Raw genomic sequence first — 19,870 nt, 5'->3', positions numbered from 1 at the left:
CTGCTGGTTTCCACTGGAGCAGAGATCGGGGCTGGAGAGGGTCCATGCCTCACACTGGAGGGGAAGGAGGCGCAGGAGCCGTGTCCATGTGCAGGAGCCGCTCTCACAGGCGCCCACTCGCCAGCACGGGCTCGAAGCCTGCGCTTTGGGAAGCGCTTCGAGGTGGCAGGGCTCAGCCCTGCTGCTGGAATGGACCATGTACATGGGAATCCCAAGCACAGGAATAATCCATGCAGAGGTTACCAGGCAGCCTTGTTTGTACAGAGCCTTGATTGCAGATGTGGTGTCACCCAAGCACTTCACAGATCCCCTGGGCCACGGCGTGGGGAGGGGTGAGATGAGCCGGGCATGGGGGCCAGGGAAGCTGCTGGAGGAGGGTCGCTTTTCCGCTCTGCAACCCCACAGCTGATTCCCTGCTGCCAAACACTTTCTCAGCAGCTCTGGGCTCTGTCCGCTCAGCAAAGTCCACTCGTTCCAGCTGGACGTGCCCCGTGCTTCAGTCTCTCTTGCTTTGCCTCGCTGTGTTTGCTGTGTCCCTGCCAGAGGTGTCAGCTTTGGTTTGGCCAATGCCTCGGGTTCTCCCTGTTTTACCCCAATGGCTGCAGAAGCTGCTGGTGGAAATTCCTCCTCTTCCTCTTTCCTGGCAGCGTCTTTGCTTCAAAGGCTGCGCAGCTGAGGATGCCAGTGCTGTTACAACAGCAACACGTCGGCTTCAGCTCAAGCATGAGCTCAGAGGCATTTTCCATCTCTGCTTTAAAGGAAGCCCATAAATTAATTTACTTTCCTCTGGTTTCAACACATTCCCCAGCACCTGGAGACACCTCATTTTGCAGGTCTTGAGGGTGAAGGGATGGATACAGGAGCGACGAGCGGATGGGCATGCACCAACGCACCATCCTGCCACGGCTTCGGGGGGCACAGCCTGGATGTCCTGCACCCCCCAGCTCCTCGGGCACCTCCTTCACCCCAGCTGCCACCTTCCCCACCGTGTGGAGCTGCGCTGGAGGAGAGGCAGCTACTCACATGGCAACATCCCCACGGGGATTTTGGCCCTGCAGCCACTGCCTCGGAAAGGCAAGAGAGCGAGGAGGGCTTCGCAAAGTTCCATTTGTAAATCTTTCCATGTTCCCAAGCAGCGGCTGTGGGGAAACTCACACTGGGTCCGGGTTGCTGCAAAGCTTGATGGGAAACCAAGATTTATGCTCTATTTTAGTCTGCTTAATCCTTCGTTTGCCGGGCTGAAATCACAGCAGCTTTCTGCGCGTTCCCGGGCTTCGCCTCCACAGCGTTAAACATCCCCGGCAGCCTGAAAGCAAGACAAATCTGACGAGGAGCCTTGCCAGCGCCGCTGCGTGCCCCCCGTGCCCGCGCCGCGAGCTGCTCCGAGCGGGGACGGCGGCAGACGCTGACAGCGATGACGGATGAGTCTCAGTAGTCAGGGGCTGCTCTTACACAAACTGCCTTCATCAGCAACTCGCTGCTCCCATCAGTTAATCTTCTCGCAAAAGGTGCACTCCCAGTACATTTGTGCCTTTCCTCTCCCGGTAACCTAATCTCCCATCTAGTTTATGCATCCACGCTCGGAGGGGTTTTTTTATATATATTTTTTTCTTCCTAAGCAATCAATCTGCGCGGCGAGGAGCTGCGGCTGAATTTAAATACCAAGGTTTTCATTATCTCCAGCACAGAAAAAAGAAAGCGGGGAGAGGGACACTGGAAATAGGGGGAAATAAATTCCAATCTCTTGAACAATATATTTGAAGGTGTGCGTATTTCTGCAACCATGTAATGCCTGGTGTATTCTACAAAATAGGAATGTATTTGGAAAGTAGATTGCAGAGTCCCTTTGACTGCATTTTTGCTGTACTTCCCACAGCCTTGGGATGCGTTTGAGCAGTCTGGCTCTAGTTCCTAGGATTTGCACTGCGTTGCCTTTTAAAGACCCCTGGAGGAGACCTGGATCCTGTCCTGCCAGGTGGATCCCTGTGCAGCCTGGAAGGTCTTCCCATCAGGAGACGGATCAGAAACACGGGGAGCAAATGGGAGGAGAGGGGGGAGCAAGAGTCAGTTGTTTGCCCTGGGTAGGGCAGAGCCAAGAGCGGAGGTGGGAGCTGCCACCACCCCCCAGGGATGGGGGACAGGCGGCCACAGCAGCGGGTGGCGTACGGCAGCGCGGAGAAGGCAGCGAGGATCACAACAAGACTCCTCTCTTGCATTAAATACAGCCGGGAAGGCCAGGTCAGCACACTCAGTCCCATAAATCATCTGACGTTTTGACTGTGTGAGTGTGATAAAACAGCTCGGAACAAGAGCTCTGCCGTTAAATCACGACGCCCGCGCGGGGCCGGGTGAACCGTCCGCCCTCCAACGTCCTCCGAGAGCCCACACTGCAAATCCCAAGGGGATGGGGGACAGCGTCTTGCTGTCACCACCTCCTGATTAAATGGCTCTTTTAGGGAAAGAGAAGAAACCCAAATTGCACCTAAAACAATGCCCCGTTGGGTTGGATTTGCCTTTTCTCCTCGATTTCCCCCTCTCCACAGGCCAGTTCAGCAGTGTGATGGAGGGGAAGGTGCCTGCAGGGCAGCAAAGGCCGGGGCAGGCACGGGGTGCTGCCTTTTCCGAGCTCTGACCTCAAGTTCTGGGCAGCCCCTGGAGTTTCGACATTAAATAAACTTCACGCAGGCAGTGACAAGACCCGCAGGGCGGGAATTACTTTATTCTCCCAGCCTGGACAAGTGTCTGGATCTACCCATGGGGCCAGTCCTGTTTCCCAGGGGCAGGACCACAGGAGTTTGTGGGTGCTGAGCACCCAAGAGACCTCACCCCGCATGGCCCTGAAGCACCGTGGCTGGGTCTGCAGGTGAAGCTTTGCATGCCCAGCACAGGCTCCCTGGCCATTTCCCCACCAGATGTTCCTTTTCCTCCCTCTTTTCCTCTTTCTCTATTTTTTCTTTTCCTCCGAGGGAGAACTTCACAGAGACTGATGGGTTTATTTTACATGAATCACTGATGATCTAACAAATTAATTACCTGCTCACTTCTTGCCTCCCGCGTGAGGTCAGGGAGGCCGGGGGGGCGCTCGCTGCTCCTCGCTCGGTGGCATCACAGCTCCTGCTTTAAAGAGCAGAGACAAATGTCAGAATTGCCAGTTTAGGTTAAAATCCGATTTAAATGTCTCTTACCAAACACAGAGGCACACAAACTCAATAAGTCATCTTTAATGGTTCAGAACAAAGCCTAGAAAAATAGTGTCCCAGCACACCGGAGTTTTATAACCTTTGATATATCGCTTTCATTATTAGCAATAATTTCTGTAAGTGCATCCGGATTCACAGCAACACATATTGAATAATAATTCTCCTCAGGTTGATTTGCGTCCGGTGGGTCCCGGCCCCCGCAGCCCCCTCGCCGGGCAGCGCTGCCCCAGCCCCTCAGCCTCCTCTTTGCCTGTTACCAAAACAGGGGGTTGCCATCTTTTTATTCCTCTACTACTGGATTTTTGGCCAACACCCACTTCTCCCTCCCCCGCTCCTTTGTCCTGATATTAAACTCTAATTACCCAGACACCTCTCTTCCCCGAACTCATCAACAAGCTCCAATCATCCCCCCCATGTATGCACACACGGAAAGCGAGGAACAATAAAAAGGCGTTCGCTAACCTCCGCCTTTTTTCACAGTCAGGCTTCAAGTTCACATGTGAATTTATGCCAGTTTTGACATTAGCAGGAAAAATTAACAGTTCTCACACACAGGAAAAAAAATAAAAAGAGAAACTTGCACAAAAGAGGTTTTGTGTTTCAAGCAGAATAAATTATAGTGTGATGTTATTAAAACACTTAGTTGTTAAGTTGCCAAGAAAATCCAGTATATTCACACGGACTCGAGGACCTGTCTCCATGCAAAGTAATTAAATTAGATTTATGGGCTGCATTACATCAGTGTTTGATAGTTCATTTTTCCTTTCTTCATATTTTGTCCTGCTTTATTAGAGCATGTGACAGATGGTAAAAATAGTGTGAAGTTTCTTGGCCCTGTGCTAAATCCCCCTTCGGTTGTAGATCTCTCTGCTGTCAGTTCTCCCCAGCGATGATAAATTAACCTCTCCTCTTCTATCCCAAGTGTGGCAGTAAAGCACTCTTTGACACAGCACTATCACTTTATCTTAATCTGCGCTGTTCGAGGGGCGGGGAAGGAAGCAAAGGGAGATGATGCAATCGCTACCATGGTGTATGGAAAGGGGAAGATTTATTGAGTCAAAAAAAAGAAAAAAGGCAGGGCAGGGAGAGTGCTGATTTAGGGAATCGGCTCAGTAGCGTGTATAGATGTATATAAACACACACACGTACGTGTTCACCCGTCTGCAGTTTCCCCTCTCGCAGCAGCTTGGAGGGAGAAGGCGCTGTTTGCGTTTCCATCGGGACACCTTGGGTTCCCGAGTGCCTTCACCAGCCGTCGCCCCATCTTGCAGGGACTGGAGGTGTCCAAGCAAAGGTTGGATGGGGCTTGGAGCGACCTAATCCATGGCAGGTGATGGAACTGGATGGGCTTTGAGGTCCCTTCCAACCCAAGCTATTCCGTGATGGATTCTGCAGCCACCCTACAGACAGCGGGTCCTCTCCATCCAGTTCTTCACCTCGCCACTTTTGCAGCCCTGGGGTCCTGCAGCTCTGGACCAGATTGTCCCCACTGTGTCCCTTCCTTGTGGCATGGGCTCTGGTTGGTTCCTGCTCTCCAGGAGGGAGCTTCACAGAGCGACCCGCAGGAGGGCCCTGTGGGCTTTTAGAGCACTGGGGTAGTAATTAAGTCAGAAGAACACACAGGTTTCCTTCTGGTGAGACAGAGCAGGAGCCACAAGTGTTTTCAGTCAAGCTGGTAGGCAGGGCAGGGCTGATGAGTGAAGCTGAAAATAGGGAACAGGAGGTGCAGAAGGAGATATAAAGACAGTAATAGGCCTTGGCTCAAAGTACCGAGACGCATGGAGTCAGCCTTCCTCGCCTCCTGGGCTGCCCTGACCCGCTGGTGCCCAACTCAGCAGACACAGCCCGTGTCCTGCCTGCTATTTTGGGAGTCGGAGACCTCAGCTTTCTCCCAAACTAAGGATGTCCTAATACAGGCAAGATCTGGGGGACCGAGCACATGTGGGTAACTCCTTGCTTGCTGGGGATTAAGGCTGCCTCTCCAAGCCTCTTGGCACGTTGTCCGTGAGCAGGCACCTTAGCCATGCCCAATAATAGCACAGGAGCGGAGCTCGTGCATCTGCCAGCCGGGGGAACCGCAGACACAGGCTGGACTGGGCCTGGGCCATGGGCTCCCTGGTCCTGGATGGGCTCACCCAGTGAGATAGTTTCATACCGGGTGCTTTGTTAAAGACTTGCTGTGAAGCCAAGTCAGTTTGCTTTCCCCGCTGATCCATATCCCTTGCTCCCTCCATTGAAAGGCCAGTTCCTGCTGTACAGGAGCCACTTACTGTGCATCTTCCCTTTTCCTTCAGCCAGACTGCAGCTCAAAGGAATTGATTGAAGCATCCAGTCGCCCGCACTGTAACTAAAGACCGCAGCGCATCCTTCGCAGGTGAGACTGTCACTGACAGAGCATCCTCTCGCAGCCCTGAGGAGGAGAGGTGAGCAGCAGAGCACGGTCTCCAGCCAGCACAAAGTAGGAATGGGTCTGTGTTCTGGCCAGAGGTGGGAGAGCAGAGCAGGGCCCACGTGCAAACGGCTCCCAGGCCACCCCTCCTGTCACTCTGGGCACCCCTGAGAGCGCTGATCCCGTGAAGGGGCCGTGGTCCAGGCTGCCGGGGTGGGGGGGCAGGTGCTCCAGGTCATTGCGGTCTCTTAGAGCAAGGCCTTATGGGGCAGCTATAGAATTTTTAATTCATCAATCAATAAGCAGATAATACTAATGATAGTGTCGATGCAAATGAAACCCCTTAAGAAAACCTGGTTTGTAGTGGGCACGGTAGTTTGCAGCTTGCAGAATAGCTGGGAAATGGGGGAAACTCAGAACCAGCCTGAGCCTTCACTTGAAATGCGCCCCAAATCCTGAGCCTCCTCCAGACCTGGCTGTGCACGCCCTCCATGGTCCACCAGGATCCAAGGCTGGCTTGCCCGAGTCATCACAGAATCCTGGAATGATTTGGATTGAAAGGGGCCTCCAAGCCCATCCAGTCCCACCCCTGCCATGGGCAGGGACACCTCCCACTGGATCAGGGGGTCCAAGCCCCATCCAACCTGGCCTTGAACCCCTCCAGGGACGGGGCAGCCACCCCTGCTCTGGGCAACCTGGGCCAGGGCCTCCCCACCCTCGTAGCAAAACGTTTCTGCCTAAAATCTCATCTCAATCTCCCCTCTTCCAGTTAAAACCATTCCCTTCATCCTGTCCCTGCCCTCCCTGATCCAGAGCCCCTCCCCAGCTCTCCTGGAGCCCCTTTCCGTACTGGAAGCTGCTCTAAGGTCTCCCCGCAGCCTTCTCTTCTCCAGGCTGAACAACCCCACCTCTCCCAGCCTGTCCTCATACAGGAGGTGCTCCAGCCCTTGGATCATCTTTGTGACCCTTCACTTTTTTGCATACAAGCTGAACCCCTTGCAGCGATTCTAGACCAGCCCCAAACTGGTTTGTGCTTAAAAGGAAGACACCGATCACTTTGTTGTTGTCATCAGCACGAATGTATTAAAATAGCAGCTGGACCCGTGGCTCACGTCAGGTTCTGGACTAATAAGGAGCAGAGGGGCTCTCCCAGAGAGTTTCTGTGGTGAATGGACACCAGGGGTGATGACAGTGGGATTAACCTTGTCCCCGCCATCCACCTGCTGGCGGGGCAGCCCAACCTGCCTCCCGCAGCGTGGGCTCCAAGCCAAGGGGGGGTCTAAGCTGAAAACACAACCCCCCTGAAACCGAACCCTCAGCTGTGCCTGCAGCTCCCACCGGGAAAGACTCGGGGATGGGGTGACAGGGATGGGTGGCATTGAGCTGCTGCAGAGGTCACAGCGATGGTGGCATCGCACTGCGTCTCGGGGGTCACAGTGATGGTGGCATCGTGCTGGACAGGTGGGAGCAGAGGCACAAACACCTCCTGGCCCAGGTGAGGCTGAAGCAGTTTTGGGGTGCACTGTGTTCCCCTCGGTGCCACCAAGCGTGTGGAGCCTCTGTCCCCCACCCCTGCGCCACTGGCGTCTGCAGGTCCGAGCGCATTAAGTAGCCAATCTCACTGCATTACAAGCCCGAGTAATGCTTATCATTAAACCTGTAATTTATTTCTTTTGTATTTCATAAAATGTGAAATATTGCCCCTCGCCGGGTGCCCAGAGAGAGCGGGGATGCTCCATTAAGTTCGACACTGCTCCTCCATAAGATGCAGTAATTATATGCAGCTTTTTTTACTGCTAAGTTCCTACTTGCGGATGCTAACAAAAGAAATAAGCTTTTAATCCAAACATAATTAATATGAATTACCTCCACAGTACACCCTGGCTTTGCACCATTAAACTTAATTTTTGTTTTGCATGATAATTGTGTTATCATTACCATTTATAGGAGAACTCAGGGACCTTCACTTTGTTTTCAGCTAAGACCAAAGGCACTCGAAATGGCTATCGATGCTCTCGCTGCCTGCAGAGTCCAGGAATTATTGGCCTTGGGTTTGTCTTTGCCATGGTTGGGTTTGTCAGGTGGGTTCCATGCTTCCCACTGTGCTGTCACTGCAGGCAGGTGCTGGGATCAGGGTTTCAATCCCTCTGCCACCATGTCCAGGCTCAACCAGTGCCCCGGCGCTGTCCCCACAGCCCGGCTGGGCCACCCCACACTTCCTATGGACACTGGGAATGTTCCGCTCTCGAGTTCTTGCTGCGCATCCACTCCTGGAACCGGGATGGGCAGGGAAGGCTCCAGCTGGGAACACACCATGGGCAGGGAATAGCGCTCCCATCCTCGGGATGAGCCAGAGCTGGTGCTTGGGCACGGACCAAGATGCCAAAGCCTCCCCAAAACCAGACAGGCCCTGGACCGCTGCGTTAAACCAGCTGAGTCCCGAGCCCGGAAGCAAAGAAGGACCCTAAGAGCATGGGGCCACCCTGAGTTCCCACTTGCAATTCCCTGCCCAGCCCCGTGCGTTGAGTTTGTGCCGTCATATTTCAGGCAGGGAGGGAGATGAAATCAAGTCCCGTAATTATTTATTGCAATTACAGCCTCTGTCGCGGAGAACTGAATCAGTGCCGAGTCCATTAGCCCGCGCGCAGGGTATGGGAGAGAGGGAATGAGAAAATGATGGATGGGAAAGAGAGGTCTGAAAACTAAAAGGGAAAGTACTGAGAGACAGAGGGACAAAGTGGGGGGAGAGGCAGGCAAGCGCGCTGTCTCCTTGTCCCGTGGCTGCCAGCTCGCTCTGGAGGCACAAATGCCGCAGCAGCGTCAGTGCAGCAGCCTGGGCTGGAGTGGGGAGAGGAGAGCTGGCCTGGGGAAGAGCAGCCTGCAGAGTAAATGGCCTCAAGTTGCTCCAGGGGAGGTTTAAACTGGATGTGAGGAAAAATGTCTTTAATGACAGGGTGGTGAAGCCCTGGACCAGGCTGCCGAGGGCAGGGGTGGCGCCTCCATCCCTGGAGGGGTTCAAAGGATGTGTAGCTGTGGCTCTTTGAGACATGGTTTGACAGGAACGGTGGGGTTGGGCTGGTGGTTGGACTGGATGAGCTCAGAGGTCTTTTCCAACCTTATTGATTCTACGTAAAGAGAAGTTCCAACTCCGCTGTGTGGCATAGGCAGTCGGTTGGGCAGGGAACCCCTGTGCCTCCCCTCACCTGGCTCACCTTGCCCAGCACCTTCACCCCAGGCTCTGAGGAGCTCGGTCGGCTGCAGGCACTGCTAAAAACGAGCGTGGTTACTGCAGGGAGCCTTGAGTGGGGCTGGGAAGGCACCAGGAGAGGGGCTGCTATCACTGCTCAGGCCTGGGAGGGAGTAATGGAGAATGCTGGCAATGTTAAGTCACAGGCCAAGAGTGGAGATGAACAAATGCAAAGAAATTAGACCCTGAGCCCAAGCAAAACGTGCTGTCACCGTTGAAAGTTTTCCCTGCTGTTGCCTGTAATAAGTGCTTTGAATGATTGAGTAAATATATTAATTACACTAATTAATTTCCCCAGGAAAGAGGCTTCAGCAGCTGGAGACAGCAGGTATCTGAAGGAGAGCAGGAGTATCGTTGTGCAGGCAGCACATCCACGGCAAATTCCTTAATGAGGGCTGATCTCTGACACTGGGGTTTGATCTGGGGATGAGCCTTTAAATAAAAGAATATCTCGGTGCAAAACACTTTAGGAAGCACAAAGAGATCAAATGGGAGCCTAATTGGGGGGCAGTCAGGAAAGAGCTGTGCGATACAGCACGGCACGCGGGTTCCTGGCTGGGGACCCACACCCAGTGCAGGCTGGGCACCACAAATGACCCTGAGGCTGTGGGGACAGGACAAGGAGTGAGGCCCTGGTGGTCCCCGAGCTCCCCAGCGCTTGTGCCCCTGATGTGGGGAGGTTGGGAGCGCACAGGCAGGCGAAGGGCGCTGCCAGGGAAAGCCCAGCAAAGGTCTCCTCATGTCTTTAGGTCCTGCAGCATTGCAAGGCCACTGTCGTTCTGCAAACCCACCCTACAGAGTTCCTCACCCTGGCTGAGGGCAAACCCAAACCTCTTTGCCTCCTCCCCTGCCCTCTTCCCACCTTATTTGCTTTCCACTCCACACCGGCTTCTCCAAGGCCGTTTCTAGATGGAGCGAGTGATGCACAGGCTGCTGTGCCCCTCATCCCCTTCCCAACCTGCCTCCTGATAATAATGAGCCCAGACACTTTTATTATCATTATTAATTAGCACTTTCAAGCAATGGAATTAAATCAATATGGTGGACTGAAACTAATTTTAACAAGCCATTGAGATCAATCATCAGGACTTTTATCTACATAAATGCCACTAAACTCAGCTCGTTAGTGTAACATTAGCTGGGAAAGGGGGGTGCGAAGAGAAGGGAGACTGGCGGGGTTTTAATTAGGAAGACATAAACCATGCCACAATTTTTCTTCTTTGATTTGCTTTTAATCTCGTCCATGAGCTCTCCTGGTGCCCTGGCTGATTATCACTCTCTTCACCTCCTCCCAGGAAGCAAAGGCAGCGGGAAGGAGAACAGGGGGAGAGGGCAAACCCAAGGAGAGGTGCTTGGCCACGCTGGCTCTGCTGAGCTGCGCTGGTGTGGGACTCTGGGGGCTGTGGGGCTGAGCTGCCTCAGTATTCAGGACTCTGAGGTGTGAGATAGGGTGGCAGGGTGAGGATTTATGGAGCCTCTTTCAGGTTAGGCTGTAATCAAGAATTGCCAGGTGCAGGGATGGTTGGGCTGTAAGTGTGTCTGGGGAGGGGATCTCTGATGCCTCTCAAAGGGGTGGGTAGGGTGGCAGGGCAGAGCTGTCCCTTGTGCCCCGAAGCTTCTCAGCCAGAGAGGCCCCCTACTGCCATCCCTCGGATCTGGGATCTGCTCTGCTGGGCCCTGCAGTGCTGAAAACTCAGCATTCAGCAGGAATTTTCAATTCCTTTAGTCCCAACCAGGCTCTGGGCTTGGACCAAGGGTAACAGGAACCCTCTGGAACTGCAGGTTTGACTCAGATGTCACATATTTTAGTTTCTTCTGCAAAACTGAGAGCTTCAAATGTTCCCTTCTTTCTAGGAAGCCAGATTTCTCCACCACGAACTGATCATTGTTTTCCTCTTCCACTTAGCTGTAGGCAAGAAATAAATTAAGGGCCTCTGAGACAGCAAATGGGTTTCTGGCTTTTTAAAACCACCTTTTGTTCAGCCTCTGTCTCCCTGGGATGCCCTAACCCTGCCAGTCCCTGGTCTAAGGTGTCCAGGGAGACCTCCGGCTCCCTGAGCTCACGCCTCCCTCTGGCCTCGCTCAGGGCGGCTGCTGGTGGCGTGATGGAAGTCATCGCCGCTCAGCAGCCCCTGCTGCAGACATTTGCACGTGGGTGGGCTGCAGACTCAGGCCAGGTTGAAAAAAACCTCTTAAACTTCTCATTAACGGAGCTGAAGTAAGCTGCCAGGCTCCTGCAGGGCTGCGCTGCTTTACACCAGGTGAGGATAGTGCCCCTGGTGTCATCTTTGCTGCTGTTTCTGCCAAACCTGCCCGTGAAATATGACAGATGCACTAGAAAATATTTCCTTTTTGTTTGCCGGATGGGTAATAACTTGCCTTAGAGACAGTCTTTATAGTCAGCACAAAAGTAATTTACCTACATGCAGCGCAACCGGATTGCAATAAATCTGCTGCTCTCCGGTCCCGCTGAAGCGCCCGCCCGGCTCCCGGCACCGACGGTGCCGCACCCCTCGCCCACCTCCTCCACCACCGCCCGGCACTGCCAGCTCCCAACCAGAGTTAATGTTTGCGAGCACCAAAAAACCAAATAAATGGGATGGCGAGCGCCGCAATGGCAGCGGGGCCCTAAATCACAAAGCCTCGCCTGTCAGCCGATTTCTCTGCAGAAAGCTCTTAGCAGTTAATTTCTGGCTAATTTATTATCCTCCGGCTTAGCCCTGCAGCACCATTAGCCGTACACTGACACAACTGAGTGAAATATTGTCTAATTTATTATCTTATTACTCCTCTGGAACAGGATCAATTAATTACCCATTAAAGTATTTCGGTTGCAGAGATTTATTAGGGGGCTCGGCGCTTTACCAGATGATTAGTTATAGATGTTTGTTTGCCGGAGGAGCAGCGCAGCCTCGCAAATGACTGGAGGGGAAGGGGAAAGACACCGAGTCGGGAGGTAGCTAATGGATCTTTTCTTGACTCTCTGAAAATGGAGCAGTCAATGACAAGAATTATCGACTCATTCACTTGCGGTTTGGAGATAACCATATGTACGGGGAGAGAGAGGGGGCGAAGGGAAAGGGGAGAAAAAAAGCCTCACTCAACTGCTTTTTCCATTCAATAAATTTGCTTCAGAATATATTGGATTGGGGTTTGATGGCTATTTCGTGTTTTGCAGAGTGCTGACACTGGTATGATTCAGTAATTATTGTTTCTTTTAAGTTATTGCTGTAATTTTGCTTTCTAAGATCCCAATCAATTCCCGCCTCTCAAGGGCACGCTTGAAAAGCGATATTTGAAAACAGCCCTCTGATAGATTGTGCCGTTAGACAGTGGCTGAGACAAATAGCCTAATCTGGCACAAATTAGCTTGGCTTCCACAGATAGTTTTATACAGCGATGTAAATTATATTGTCAGGGCCAGTCACTTTCCTGCTTAGAGTGCAGCTAACAAGAAGCCATGGAGACATTACCGGGGCTGCCGCTCATTCCCAGGGCTGCTGCAAAGCCATTTGTGAGTCAGGCTGCGCCGAGGAGCGCTCGCCGGGCACCGTGCTGGAGGGGCGCCCACCCTGTCCCTGTGTCCTCCTGGAGCCACCACCCCGCGTCACCCAGGGGTGCGGGGGGACAACCACGATGGTGGATGGAGTGAGGAGGTGGTGGTGGCTGTTGCAGATGGGTCAATACGGCCTTATTGGCTCTCTGCAGTTCTTTGGGGTGGGTGGAGGTGCTTGTTAAGCCCAGGTCGTATCTGATGGGAATGGGAATGGAAGGGTGCCCAGCCCCCTGGGTGTCGTGGCAGGTGACTGCAGGCTGGGATGCTCCCCTCCATGCCTGCCTGCAGCCCCCAATGGGGCCAGGACCCCTCAGATGGCAGCGGAGGAGACTGGGGTTCGGCTTATGTGGGAACAACCACCTCCATGTCGCTTTCTTCTCACTGGAAGCAGTCCTGGAGCTTGGCCAGAGAGCCAGATCCAGCTGCAGACACAAGGGAGCAGCATGTGGAATGGAGAACACAGCCCTACCCAGCTGGGGCTCCTCAACCGGCTGCGGTGCTGGGAAAGCCGCCTCAGATGTCTCCTCCAGCAAACCCATCACGAAGGTGCCACTGGTAGCTCCTCCACACATGAGCCTGTGGGCAGCCATGGGAGCAAACAGAGCTGGATGTCCCCCTCCAGCAGCAGAAACTCGTTTTGGATCCTACTGACTCTTCAGCTTCAGACTGAATGACGTTAGGATGAGTTTAAGAGGAGAAAGCAGGCTGAGCAAATCAAAATGGAGAGAGAAGGCGAGTAATCTGGAACCGCTGTCACAGCACAAGAGCCATGTCAGGTGCAAACAGGCTGAAAAGCATCACCAAAAATATGTATTTTTATGCGCCTGTTAGCTAACCCATGGAATTCATCACTGCAAGACATCACAGACAGCCTGAGCAGCATGAGAATGGGATGTTTAGACAACGAAGCAGGTACAGAGCCATTTAATGAGACAGGTTCAATTTAAATCAAGTTATAAGGGATCTGAATCTTGTTTTAAGGCACAAGCAAACCTTGAGCTGCTGGAGAGAGGAAGCTCCGCATTCTGTGGCTACCCAGGCTCCCAGGGCTCCTCACCTCTCACCCCAGGGTGGGATCCTGGAGTTGTAAGTCCTTACTGGAGCAAAGCAGATGGAAAGGCAGCCAGAAAGCAGCAAGCGGCGTGGGCTGGCGAGGTGGAGAGACTCATGCCGCTGCCCAGCCGCTTGGTCCTGCCGGACGAGATCCTTGGTCTCAGGTCACACATGCAGCAGCAGGTCCACAACATGACTAAGCTGACCTAAAGCAATTCTCTCATCCCATAATAGAGAGATAGCTGTGTCAGGAGTGAATTTGTGACTTCAGGGAAAGAAAAAAGCAAGGAATGGTTCCCGCCAGGCTCTGTGGGAGCAGATGGAGGATACGCTTGGCCGCGGCGAGAGCCCCAGGCCCTTCTTAACCTTGCAAATGGCTTCTGTACCAGGAGGGACGGGTTGGTTCAGGCTCAGAGGGCTCCGTTTCTTGAGGAAAAGCTGATTAATTTTCACTTCACCCTCTTCAGACCAGTCGTTTAGCATGGGGCCTTGGAGGTAGAGTCAATGGCTGCAGTGGTGAAGCTCTGACGGAGCAGAGAAGCAGCACTCACCGTGCCCATCGCGTTAGCAATGACCAGATAGTACTGGAATGGTACTTGTTTGGAAATACAGCTCTGAGGGGCGCAGAGGAATTCAGTAAAAAGGAGGAGGAGAAAGAGGCTCTCTGAACTAGTCTGAATTTCCTCCAAATTCACTCAAAAGAAGCCAAGGGCTCCTCAGTCACCTGCATGGTGTGAGTTCGTGCGTTCTCAGACCGCTTTCTCCTGAGAGAGGTTCTTGCTGTAGGAGGTGCAGCAGCGTATCTGATGACATGTTCTGCTTGAAGAGTCCCACAAACAATCCGAGGCCAGCAGAGGAACAGCAGAACCAGTTTTAGTCTGGTGTCTCCTCAAAGCTCCAACAGCTGGTGGTGTAGGAGGACAAATCGGCCTCCATGGGAGGAACAGTGGATGTAGGACAACCCACGTCACCCTGGAGTCCCCAGTGGCTGGAGCACACCTGGGGAAAGCCATTTTCTATCCCATTTGCTGACTCTGTGTCTCAGCCCACTCCCTCTGCTCGAATCTGCAGACAAGACAGAAAGAAGCATGGTTTTAATCTCGCGCAGGGCCTGGTTAGTCAGAGGCACTTGCTTTCAAGTGGTGCCAGCTTGGTGCTGTGATGGGTGAGCCCCAAGAGCCACCTGGCATCAACTCCTGCCCCAGAGGGCATTCCAGTGGTTTGGGAGCTGCATTCCCCGGGCTCTCATGAAAACACCCGAGCTTTCGTGTCAGAGCCTGCTCGTATGCACTAACGAGCAGCACCCCCAGCTGAGAACCCTGCTCCAAACTGCAGTTAGTTTTACAACAGCAGTAGTAAACATCTCTGCAGGTGGGGTTCATCTTGCTTGAGTTCAGCCGTCAACAGGAGACATCTCCATCTGCACTCGTCACCCCAGGCTCCGTTTAGATGGAGGAAAACAAGTATTCACAGGGATTTGTCTGCCCTATTTCAGACATCTCTGATGGGGCTGGGCTGACGCAGAGCCTGCAAGTGCTGCTTTTCGCCATGGGTTGCACGGGGAGCCTTGAGCAGCATTGTAGGTGACCACATCTGGTCAGCCTTGGATGCCGTGGCTCACAGATTGCTGCGAGGGAGGCATGTTCACCAGTGAAAAAATCTCTGTGCTCACAGATGGAGTCCAGGGCTTTTTCTCCTCTGGAAAGTCTGTCCCTCTCCTGTTTAGGAGCCTCCACCAGCTGCCCCTCTCCTGGTTAGCTCTGTGCTGCTCAGGGGGGGACCCTGCAGGTCACCTTCTCACCTCCTCCCTGTACTCACAAAAATCAATGCTCTAATTTGCCAGAGTGCAACAAAACAACTGTGACTGGAACAGAAATAGGATCACATTCCTAAAGGCTCTGTGCTAAAAAATGAGGCTGGGTGCTGCAACAGAGCTTCCCTCTGGCAGGCTACAATGCTCCTGAGTGGCTTGGAGGGATTTGAGGGGCACAGACTTGCACAGGCAGTGGGCAGATCCTCTCCTGGACGTTCTCCTGTCCCAGGGAAAGCTGCTGCCTGCTCAGAGCAATACAGCCAGGCTGAAGAAGAAAAGCAGTGGTTCCAACCCATCTCTTGCACTCCAATCCACTGAGCAGCGCTGTGTCCCATCCACCCCCAGCCCTTACACTCCTTTGCTTTGAGGTTATTACACCAGGCTCCCATCCACACAAGACCTACAGAGCAGGAAGGGAGCATCCCCAGCTGTGAAATCGAGATGCATCCTCCCCAGGAGACTTGCTCAAGGTTGGCCAAGAGCAGCGGCAGAGCCAAGAGCTGAGCCCACATCCATCCCAGCACCGCCTGCTGCCTCCTCCGTAAAGCTGTCCTCTCTTTCTGCAGGTGCAGTGCTCATTCCTCTTCCAGCAGCTGAGTAATGGCTTTGGAGAGATGACACTGCACTGATTTAGGGGCTTGACCTTGGGGATGCTCCTGCGAAAGCTGCGGTTTCCTGCGCACGGCTTCACGTCGCCTTTTATGAACACTTTACAGGTTACACGTTTTGGGGATCTAGCAGCCGGGTAGGAAAAAAATACGCATGCAAGAGAGAAAGCAGGGATGAAAAAAAAAAAAGATCCCTTTTATATCTCCAGGCTGCCTTCAGCAACAGCATTCCTAAATAGGAGAGGTTAAATATATTGCTGCCATTACACTCTACAAGGAACACATTCCATAAAAACGAAGGTGCCGTAAATTATACAAATATGATGCTAACAAGCCAGGAAATGCACTGCTAATGAGGTCAGCTATAGAACTCCCGCAGTGCTGCAAATCATGTGCCAATCCGGCACAGGAGGTACAGGAGCAGCCCTGGGTCAGCATTTTCTGAGCGCATTTGTAACCCGCTGTTCTGCGAATAGTTATACAGGTAGATAAAAATCCTCCTCCTCTCCTTGTTTATGTGTCAAATAACCAAGGCACCAGACAATCACGCTTTGCATTAATGTACCTTGCTATTATGCCTATTGTTCTGTGGCGCAGAGTGGAGAATTAGTCACTCCGATGTGCAAATATTGGTTACAGTTTGGAAGCCTGCGAGCTTTTGTGTTCCTATCAGGCTCGTTCCTAGAGGAATTATACATTCTGGCACCAGGTTTTTTTTTTCCTCTTTCCTTGTGCGTACTGTATTTGCTAAAGCTCTTAAAAAAACATCAAATAAGCATGTTGGCAGCGGCTAAGTTATTAGCTCGTTCAACCTTCCTCCCCTGTTAGGCAGTGGGACAATAAACGCGTTGAAATGTGGCATTTAGGGACCAAAACAAGAAACCTGCAGAAATCAGTGAGCGTGGCAAACGGGCCCAAACCCCTCTGGACTGTTGCGTTCCCCGAGCTGAGGTGAAGCACCCCTGGCTGGGAGCAGGAGGAGGCTCTGTGGCCGCTGGCGGCCGGGCGTGCACCTGCAGCTCCGACCTTCAGGCAGGAGCGATGCTCCAGCGGAGCAGCACCCGCAGCTGAGATCATTTTGCCACTTCTGCAAAGCTCAGCCATGGGTGTGAGCCAGGCGGAGAGCGGCACGGCTGCATCCCCTGTGTCCTGCTCCAGGACCTCTTCTCCTCTGCATCGCAGCAGGAACACCCTGAAATAGGCATCTCCGGAGCAAGCCATGACTACACGGTTCCTCTGGCATCAGCTCTTTTTCTACCCTGGCACTGAGTACAGGATTTTGAGCGCTTGCTGGCTGCCCAAGCGCAGGGCACGTGCCGAGGTGCTGCTGGGGGCTGGGGGTCCCGCCGCGGTCACCCCTGCAGGGAGCACCACGTGTGCAAACCCGGCACCGAAGGCAGGTGTCCCAAAAGCATTCGCCTTCGCTCGCGGCAGCGATGCTGCTGGCTGGAGCAGCAGGAGGGGCTGGCAGGGAGCTCAGACCTGAGAAAGGCTGAAGATCCCCACGCTGAGGGCCCAGCTCAGGCAAAGTATGAAAAATGCATTTCTGCCCTTCATTTCCATATGGTTTTTATGGGTCCTCCATGCAGAAACGAGAGCAAAAGCCTCATTCAGAAGCCTCCCGGCTTGGCAGATTTATGGCCAAATTAAGGAAGAAGGAAGCACATCAGCTGTCTGGCCCAGGTAGAGGGGATTATCTCTGCTTGAGAGGAACCAGACAAAGCCGTGGCTTCAACTCAGAAAGGTTTCCAATAAAGGCTGTGAAGTTTAGAGTGCCTGCGATGAGCTCTGTGGCAAAAAGACCTCGTTGAGCTGCGGGTGTAAGTGGCTTTGCCGTGGCGAGGGCTCTGCCCAGGGCTCCTCGAGCAGGAGCCAGCCCAGAGCTCTGCTCGTGTTGTTTCTTCTCATGCAAATAGCTGCCGCAAGCAGAGATGCATTTCTATATTTAATAAGCTAGATATTTACGTTAACTAAATAGCAGCTAATTATGAAAACATACTTAAGAGTCTGAGCAATTAAGCAATAATATATTACGTAGTTATCAAGCCTCCAATACACGTCTTTAATAATCAAAATATTAATATGCAGCTACTCTTCTATTATACAGCAACTCCGCTATTATACAGAGTGTGTCCTATTACTGCCAAATTAAATGCATAGTTAGGCGAATTTAGGACACTTAATTTAATGTGCTCCCAAGAGTTCACTGTGGCAGATTCTACAAGACAGGCCTCGATCTGGGTAGCGCAGGATTCCTGGAATTGCTCCTTCCTCCAAAGCCTCATGGCTTTATCTGCTCAGACGCGGTTAACCCATTCGTGGCAGCAAATTGGTAAGGAAGCAGCCAATTCTTGGGGCTGTGCCCTTGGCCACCAGTAAAAGCTGCCATCCAGCATGGAAGAGGGAAACGCAGTGCACTTGCTAATGGATTGCAGTGGAAAGGAGGTGAAGGGATATTGTGGAGCCGAGCTAGAGACGGATGGGAGGAGAGCAAGTAGGGAAAACGTGTTGATATGGCACTTGGGGACAAGGGTTAGCAGGCATAGTGGTGTTGGGTGGAACTGGATGATCTTGGAGGTCTTTTCCAACTTTAATGATTTTATGAAATAGTGGGTACACGCCGATAATGTCCCAAACACAGTTTTTATTTATCCAGTTGCCAGGGTCACAGTCCAGGGATTAACCCAAATGACTCTTTCTTTCCCCCTATATAAATACTGTCAGGCGGTACCTAGAATTCACTCTTGGCAGGGGGAGAGGGCAGTAAGTGCACAAGTAAATGCCTCCTATATAAAACTCAGGGAATATTTCCCTTTGCAGGCGTTGCCCATCGCTGTTTGAGAGCAGCAAAACCTCCATGGATGTAGCTGTGGGTGTGCAGAGCCCAGGGGAGCCCCAGCACCGAGCTCCTGCCCTAAGAGCAGCTGGAGGTTGTGCTCTGTAGCGCTTTTTAATTAAGCCCTGGGACAATAAGCCTCATTCTTCATCACTTTACACATTTGCCTGAGTGCAAAGTGGGTGTGAAATGTTAACAGGCTGATTGGGTATCAATTTACACCTCCTTCTGCATTGAAATAAGGAGGGATGGGCAGGGCAGGGATGGGGAAAGTCTGAGTCTGTGATGTGTGGCTACAACAACGGTGAGAAGAATGAAATGTGAGTTCCTCTGTTGTGGTGCTCTTCCAGGTCAAAATATCTATGGCTTTAAAGGGGAACTTAGCTCTCTGCTTCTTTTATCCAAATAGCAGTGCCCGTGGTTGTCTGGGGGCTGCAGGTGTTTGGTGTCCAGTGAGAAATTGAGAGTGGGAGGTCAGTGGGGGTTGGAGAGGGAGCAGTGGGGGGATCAGTGGGGTTTCTCTGATGCTGGCGTCTCTCCCCAGTTCATCTGACTGCTGTCTGGGTGGCAAACTGCTGTGTACTGGCCCCTTAGGGAGTGAAGCTGGTGGTTCTGAGCTATGTGTGGGTTCAAGCTGCCTCCAGGTGACCCTGAGCAGGCTGCCCTCAGTTTCCACATCAAGGTAGTTTTTTTCTGATGTGCTGAAGGAGTGAGGTTCCTGGGGACATTCAGTCTGGAGGTTATTTTTGAGGAGGATAATCTCTCCTTTCTGAGCTGCTGGTATAGGTCTGGAAAACCATGAAGTGTCCTTTTCTTCCCCCCTTCCTCCTTATGGGCAGGGAGCGAGCTGCACCGCAGAGCTGGCGCACGGTGGGGGCTCTGCTGGGCTCTGGGAAGGTGCAACCCCAAAGCACGAGTGCCCTTCTCTCCCTGCTCTGCACAAGGGGCTGCCTGCCCACCACGGCCCGTGGCCGAATGTTTTTAAGGCCTTATCTGCCATGTGGCTTCCAGTAGGGATGATTTATGGGGTGAGGAAAGCACACTGATAAATGTTACGGCTGGGCCCCGCGCAGACCGGGGGTATCAACAGCCCCATCCAGACAGACCTAATGGAAGCTGCCGGCACCGCCGAGCAAGGCGTTATTTATGACTGTCTGTAATGTCACTG

The 19,870-nt window shown here is 52.7% G+C and overlaps 1 long non-coding RNA gene across 3 annotated transcripts in view; it reads left to right on the top strand.

Annotated features, from left to right (window-relative positions):
- The window catches only part of LOC138731526 (uncharacterized), a 34,346-nt gene that overhangs the window by 2,270 nt on the left and 12,206 nt on the right, over positions 1 to 19,870 (top strand). For 2 of the 3 annotated variants that reach the window (XR_011339173.1, XR_011339174.1), the window contains exon 2: positions 5,495 to 5,623. This is a non-coding gene — a long non-coding RNA (uncharacterized lncRNA). Of the gene's footprint in view, positions 1 to 5,494; positions 5,624 to 6,482; positions 7,677 to 19,870 lie in introns of those variants that run through there. The other variant, XR_011339172.1, reaches the window with a different exon arrangement.

The sequence above is a fragment of the Phaenicophaeus curvirostris genome, chromosome 27, assembly GCF_032191515.1.
Source record: "Phaenicophaeus curvirostris isolate KB17595 chromosome 27, BPBGC_Pcur_1.0, whole genome shotgun sequence".
NCBI lineage: Eukaryota > Metazoa > Chordata > Aves > Cuculiformes > Cuculidae > Phaenicophaeus > Phaenicophaeus curvirostris.
This window is presented reverse-complemented; position numbering and strand designations above follow the sequence as displayed.